A 6,601-nucleotide genomic window follows, 5' to 3' on the forward strand; every position below is an offset into this window, starting at 1 on the left:
GGCGTGATAATATCAAAAACAAAACTGAAACCAAGTTCATGCTATATTCACCAACAGTTTATTTCGGCACACAAATTTTCAAGCAATTCGCTCTTTGTCAAGTGTTGATACTGAGAGAACAATTAAAAAAAAAAAAATATATATATATATATGTATATATATTATTTGCATTTTGTGGATTCAGCACCTTTTGGAAAAAGTATTATAGCACGGTGAATTACAGCGCATGAATATTGTTTCAGTGACTAATTTCTGTTACTGTGTGTCTTTTTCTGGGATGATTTGGTATTTCTACACATTCTCCTCCCGTCCCCTCAATCTATCCAACGAATATTTGTGTATATAGAAATGAAACATTTCACAACAGTTCATCTAGAAAGGTACAGAGGCAAGAAAGCTAGCCAGCTTTACCTTACTCTTGGGGTCAAAGTGCGGTCAAGCATGCATATAAGCTTCTGATTGGATCTTGCTGTATACAGCACGTTTTGGAACAAAGTGGAAATTAATTTAGCAAAATTTTGAACAAAATTCAGTTTTCATAGCCTGATTTCTCCATTTTATAATAATAATAATAATAATAATAATTGCATTTATATGGCGCTTCATACTGACGTTTCTAAGCGCACTTTGCTACTCATACAAATAGATTATAAAACACAATAACATTAACAAAATCAGCGTTAACAGTTATCACAAGAGTATTGATACTCTGAAGAGGTTACTGTATGGGATTACTAAAAATGTGATGAAAAATAGATACAGCACATTTTGGAAAGAAACTCTTCATACTATACATTTAGCCAAAGACAGGACAATCAACAGGAATTAATTGTGCCACCTGGAACCAAAGTGTAACAAATTTGCTCTGGTAAGTATGTGGTGTTATATGGACTTTGTAAAACACATTTTCACTGTGCAAGTAGTCCGGAAATAGTGGCAATTTTTTTTTTTTTTTTTTTTTTAAATGAAAAGGACAATCCGTCTTAGCATAAGTGCATAAAAACATGTAACATCAGTCATTAGGGTTCATGTACCTGTATTCTAATTTGTGTAGGTTTCTACATTCTACCTTGTTATTTTTGGGTTTGTTATTCTATACATCATGACTTTCAATCCTTATGTTTGGACGGTGATCCTCAACTGCGAGGATAAGCTCATAGTTGAGTATGGGGCGCCAAGTGTTGCATGGTCTCTTTCGATGCAAAATTGGTCATTTCGTCTTTCGTAGCAAAATTGTTTTATCGTTGGCAAGTGAAAACATCAATTTTATCACAAAATGAACATTTTGTCAATGAAATAGCAATTTTGTCAATGAAATGACAATTTCATTGACCATTTCGTCAGACGAATTTGGCATTGTTTTTTTTTTCAACAAAAAAAAAATCACGAAATAACTGAATTCGCAATGAAAGAGACCATGCGACACTTGGCACCCCATACTTAAAGGGACTGTTCATGTCTGGTTGAGGTGAAGATTTAGCTTTTAACGTTTTGCAAGATATTCAGAAACCACTCTATGAGATGTCCAAGAGCATGCAACCCTAAGGGGTATCAAAAGTTTATTTGATGAAAATCAGTTTTGAAATGGCCGAGAAACAAAGAGATCCTAATAAAAGGCGTGGCTTGTCGCCTTTTATTATTACAAGTATCATTTTTTTGGATATCTCAGCCATTTGAAAACCAATTTTCATCAAATGTTGAATCCTTCTTAGAATTACATGCTCTTTCATATTTCATAAGAGGTTTCTCATTATCTCCCTTAGGAATGTTATAAACTTGAATCTCCACCTCAATCAGTACTGTGCAGTCCCTTTAACTATGAGCTCATCCTCGAAGTTAGCTTACATATCTATCTCTAATGAGGAGAGAAGGGGAAAAAAGTTAATGACTAGCCCATTCAGCTAATGTGCGCAAACAATGATAAATAGGGTGAAATTTGAAGGTGCAGATTGTATTTCGGTACTTCGCAGAGGAAAAAAAAATTACGCCAATGCTGTACAAAGGTTCTGCGTGGTCAAGCAACCAAAAAACATCCTTCCATTTTTTGTTGTCGACACGCTTTCAACGACCATGCAAGAAATTCATCGCATATTTGTTATCATTGTTATCAATCTCTGTGTCATGCTCCAGCGACAACGAAGCTTGAAAACATCTTAATGACAACCCCCCCCCCCCCCAAAAAAAAAAAAAAATGATAACATTTACAATAATAAAGTGAAATGAAAAATAAGAAGTGGTACTTTTTTAAACATACAAGTAGCAAAAAACAACCCCCCAAAAAAAAAAAAAAAAAAAATGATGCAACTGCGAGTCAGGACGATTTTTACGGACCCCTATTTAAAAAGGAAAAACCATTTTGTGTTTATCATTTGAGTGCAAGAAAAAGGTTTAACAGAATGCTGAAAGTCTCAACGGGTCTCAACGGGTTAAAATCGGACGTGACTGAGGAGATGGAATGTGAAAGTTCTACATTTTTTTCAAAGTTCTAGTAATATTTGTCACAAATGCATCTGGAAAGCAGACGAGATAAACCCATATTCTGTAGTATGTAGTATTTTGTAGTATAATAATTGCTTCGTGCAATACATGTGTGTTACTGGAACGCCAGATATTTCTCATTGATACAACTAACCACAAAACATGGAGTGGACTGCGCTGTCATAGTAATTCATGATTTGAAAAATGCCATACTTTAACGTTGCCTATTAGGGCTTGAATGGCGATTGAATAGAGTAGTCCTGATGCTGAGTCGTGTAATTAGATAACGATTGTTGGAATTGGAAAATGACTAATGTGTAGAGTCTCCTTTTATACCTCTTTACTGTTTAAATAGCTTCCCCAAATTGGCGCTTTTTAGCCGAGTATGGCGTCCTTTAGAATAACCGTCGCCGGATTGAACCCTTTACGAACATAGATTTCATTTTCACTGCTACCTTTTGGAAGACACCTATCAACCACCCTCTTTATGTAGATCCTGTCTATATCTACAGGTGAACTTAACTGTATACTGGAAGTTAGGATTCTACCAACCTTGAACGATATTTTGACCAAGTTTTCGACCACTCGTATGGAGTTTCTCAAAACCAAATGATAGTCACGTCGTTTCTCCTTGATGTTTAAATATCGTGTGTTCACTGAACCGAGAATGAGTGACTTAAGAGTGCGATGATTAATCCTCTTTATCAAGAAGGACTCTTTCATCTTTTTAGACCAATCGTTAAATTCCTTTCAATGGCTAGTATCATGGCATAATCCTGGCCAATGTTATGTACTGTGTTAAGGGTGTGTTCGGCTGGAGCCGAATGATGGAGTGTTGCGATGTAACTATCACTTGGCTTATAGAGAAAATCCACAGGGGGACGAAAGCTTGGCCTATGCTATTATGATCACTTCCAACCGATGAAGTTTTCTGTATTACATTGCCTTGCGTATAGGACCCTTTATGTGTAGTCGTTGCAAGTAACTACTACAGTAAATTGAGAATTTCTCTCAAGGGAGATTTAAAAAAAAAAGGTATCATCGAGATCGAATTATTTGGAGAGATGTAATCTCATTCGGGTGTCGTTTGGGTATTTTAAGGCCCCTAAGGGGACGCCTATGATTAGACTCGCTTTTTTTTTTTTTTTTATAGCAGCCGTGTCTATAACAACACTCTCAACATATCGGCGGTGTGCGTGAGATTACAACAAAATCAAATCCTTTCGAGAAACATATCATATCCTTTGTGATTATGTTGTGCTATTGAAAAGATCACGAATCCAAGCTGATTCAGTCACAGTCACACACACACACGCACACAAACGCACTTAGATCTCTCACGCAAATCATGATACAGCGGTTTATGCGGGGTGTTTGTGTATAACGACATCAACGTTGACATTGTATTTAGGAGCATTACTACAATTACATGTAATGACGCGGTTCATCTGGGTCAAAATGATTTTGGAAACAGCTGATGTAACTCTTTCTTCTTCTTTTTTTCTTATTTTTGGAAGAAGTGATTACTATTGAGAACCAGCTCTTTCTTTTTGATCTTTTAAGTCAAATCACTTACCTCCCATAGAAAAGGCCCTGCAAGTTTTGCTTTGATGGGAATGCGTAACACATCAAGCCCTTCTTATCACTTCAGCTTCCCTTCCATTTTAAACGTCATGCACATGCTTATGAACCAATTATAGGAACTCCAGACTTGAGGACATTAATTGTATCGTTGTGGTGGTAAAGTGTGTTGTTTTTTTTTTTTTTGGGGGGGGGGGGTGGGCTAATGACAAAATGTCAAACTTTAATTCTGCTATATGATTTACAAATGGATAAAGAAACAGTTTTTCCAGGATAGAATTGTGTTGCCAAATTATAGGCAGTATTGAAATGCTATTCCGTAAACCGTTCTTTATATACACATAGTTTGCCAATGACATTACCCATGCGGAAATAAAGTAAATCCTGTCCAACACAGTGTTTCCATTCCCCCTTATTTTAGCATTTACGATCAGTGCTGTAATTTGGCACAGTCGGTATAGCAGGTTTGCCTCCCAATACTCGTAGTGACCCGGGTTCGATTCTAAATCCCCAAGTCTGTAGCTGGGCAATGTTGCATTATTTTTTGGGAGAGGCGGATCCAGGGGGCGCCCCCTTTTATTCTTGCTTAAGATAAAAGAAATAAAAATGAAAAATTTGAGGGGCGCGTGCGCCCCCTTTCATTTTGTTAAGGCGCCCCTCCCCCTTCACGAAATTCCTGGATCCTCCTTTGATTTGAAGATACGTCCCCTCTAGTAAGAGACAAAACACTCTGTCCCTTGGATGAGTCATAAAAAATGGTGGTCCCGTGTATGAGAGAGAGTCACAACTCGCCCACTTCATTCATTCATCGAAAAGAGCAGGAGCATAACCCGGCAAAGTGGTCCTGCCTCACATCCACAGGACCCCATCGAAGACCAGCTAGTACAGCTGAATAAGAATTAAATGGGCTATGCTTACATCTCAGGTGGGAAGTGAAGTAAACAACATTTCCCACTGCCTGCATCTAGTGTTTTCGTTTGATAGGAACATTTTTACACACAATATTAGAGACACAGCCAGTATTCGGAACAATCAAGACCAGATCTTTTTCTTTCTTTCTTTCTTTTTGAACTGGAAACACAGTGTACGTGTACAATGCCTTTTACAGTGAAAATGGGAATGCAAACAACATAAAGCTCGGCCTACGGTCAAAGTACCACGATGCCATAAATATTTTCCTTGGTTCAAAAGTTTGAAGAACCCGCATCGCTTCTTCTGCATTTTCCTTTCTTTCTCTTCACCGTGCGTGACTTTGTGCAAGTTCTGCTGCTCCTTTGTTCGTGGAGCACCGACCAGCATTGTGACGGCAGTCACTGCACCATCCCCGCGGGGTACCAGCAAATATTGAATGGTTGATGTATATTCTAGTCATGTTGATATCTTAATAAGCGATAAATTTGATATGGCAAATAACAAATAATTATGGTTACCGTACTCTCTAAAAAAATCGAGTCAAAATATTCACTCTTAAAAGAGTGAATACAAAAAAGAGTGAATTTAGAGTGAAATTTGAGTGAATTTTGAGTGAAAATGTTCATTTTTACTCATTTTGGAGTGACCTCAGGGATCACTCGAAGATTTTGGAGTGATCCCTGAGGTCACTCCAAAATGAGTGAAAATGAACATTTTCACTCAAAAGTCACTCCAATTTCACTCTAAATTCACTTTTTTTTTTTGTATTCACTCTTTTAAGAGTGAATATTTTCACTCGATTTTTTTTAGAGAGTACGCGTGTACAGACACTTATGGATTTGTTGAGTTTATTCATGCGAACATTAAGCAGAGTAACGTGTATTCTGCATTCCGCAATATTGCAAAATGATCGTCTTGGCCCGATGAAGAGCAAATCGTATAGCACATTCCGTTTCCCTAACAACCATTGGCATACGTAAACCGAATACCAAAAGACTTTTTTTTTTCACGAAAATGACACGTATGTGAATTCTAATATGGGAATGCTCGCATGTTGTGAGTATATTTAATTATATGAACATGAGCAGTGCATAAAGGGGTGCCTGGCATAGATGTATTCAATATCACGTGTCAGATTGGGTGTTTGAGGCTTGACTGTATAAAGGCTGTATATTGAGCAAAATGAGGTTGGAATCAAAATAATGATATACTAGCCGCAAGGAACAATTAGGCAGCGCACGAGACATTTATGACCGGATATTATGTATTATGAGAAGTTTCTTGCATCACCAGTTAGAAATCTTTATGAATTGCATAGTAATGTTTAGCGTGTGGCATGATTACAATAGAAATAGAATCAACCAAAATCCTCTCATATGACATAATGGCTGCGTGCCGTTTGGATGGTCAGAGAGAATGCTATGGTATAATTAAATTATAGTGCATCGGACTGAAAGAGGGCAGAAGTACGCAGTGCTGAAACGAGCTGTGATGTGTAGACAGCATACATCGTGATAATGAAAGCGTATCATAATGTAAGTCCACATTCAAAATGTTTAAGTCGAGCCAGTCTGCATTTGAAATAAAATAGTGAATGGCTCATGGGTGTTCAGCAGGTATACAAGATCCT

This window comes from Diadema antillarum, unplaced genomic scaffold (assembly GCF_040938485.1).
Source record: "Diadema antillarum isolate AM-2024a unplaced genomic scaffold, OU_Dant_1.0 seq00001523_RagTag, whole genome shotgun sequence".
NCBI classification, from domain to species: domain Eukaryota; kingdom Metazoa; phylum Echinodermata; class Echinoidea; order Diadematoida; family Diadematidae; genus Diadema; species Diadema antillarum.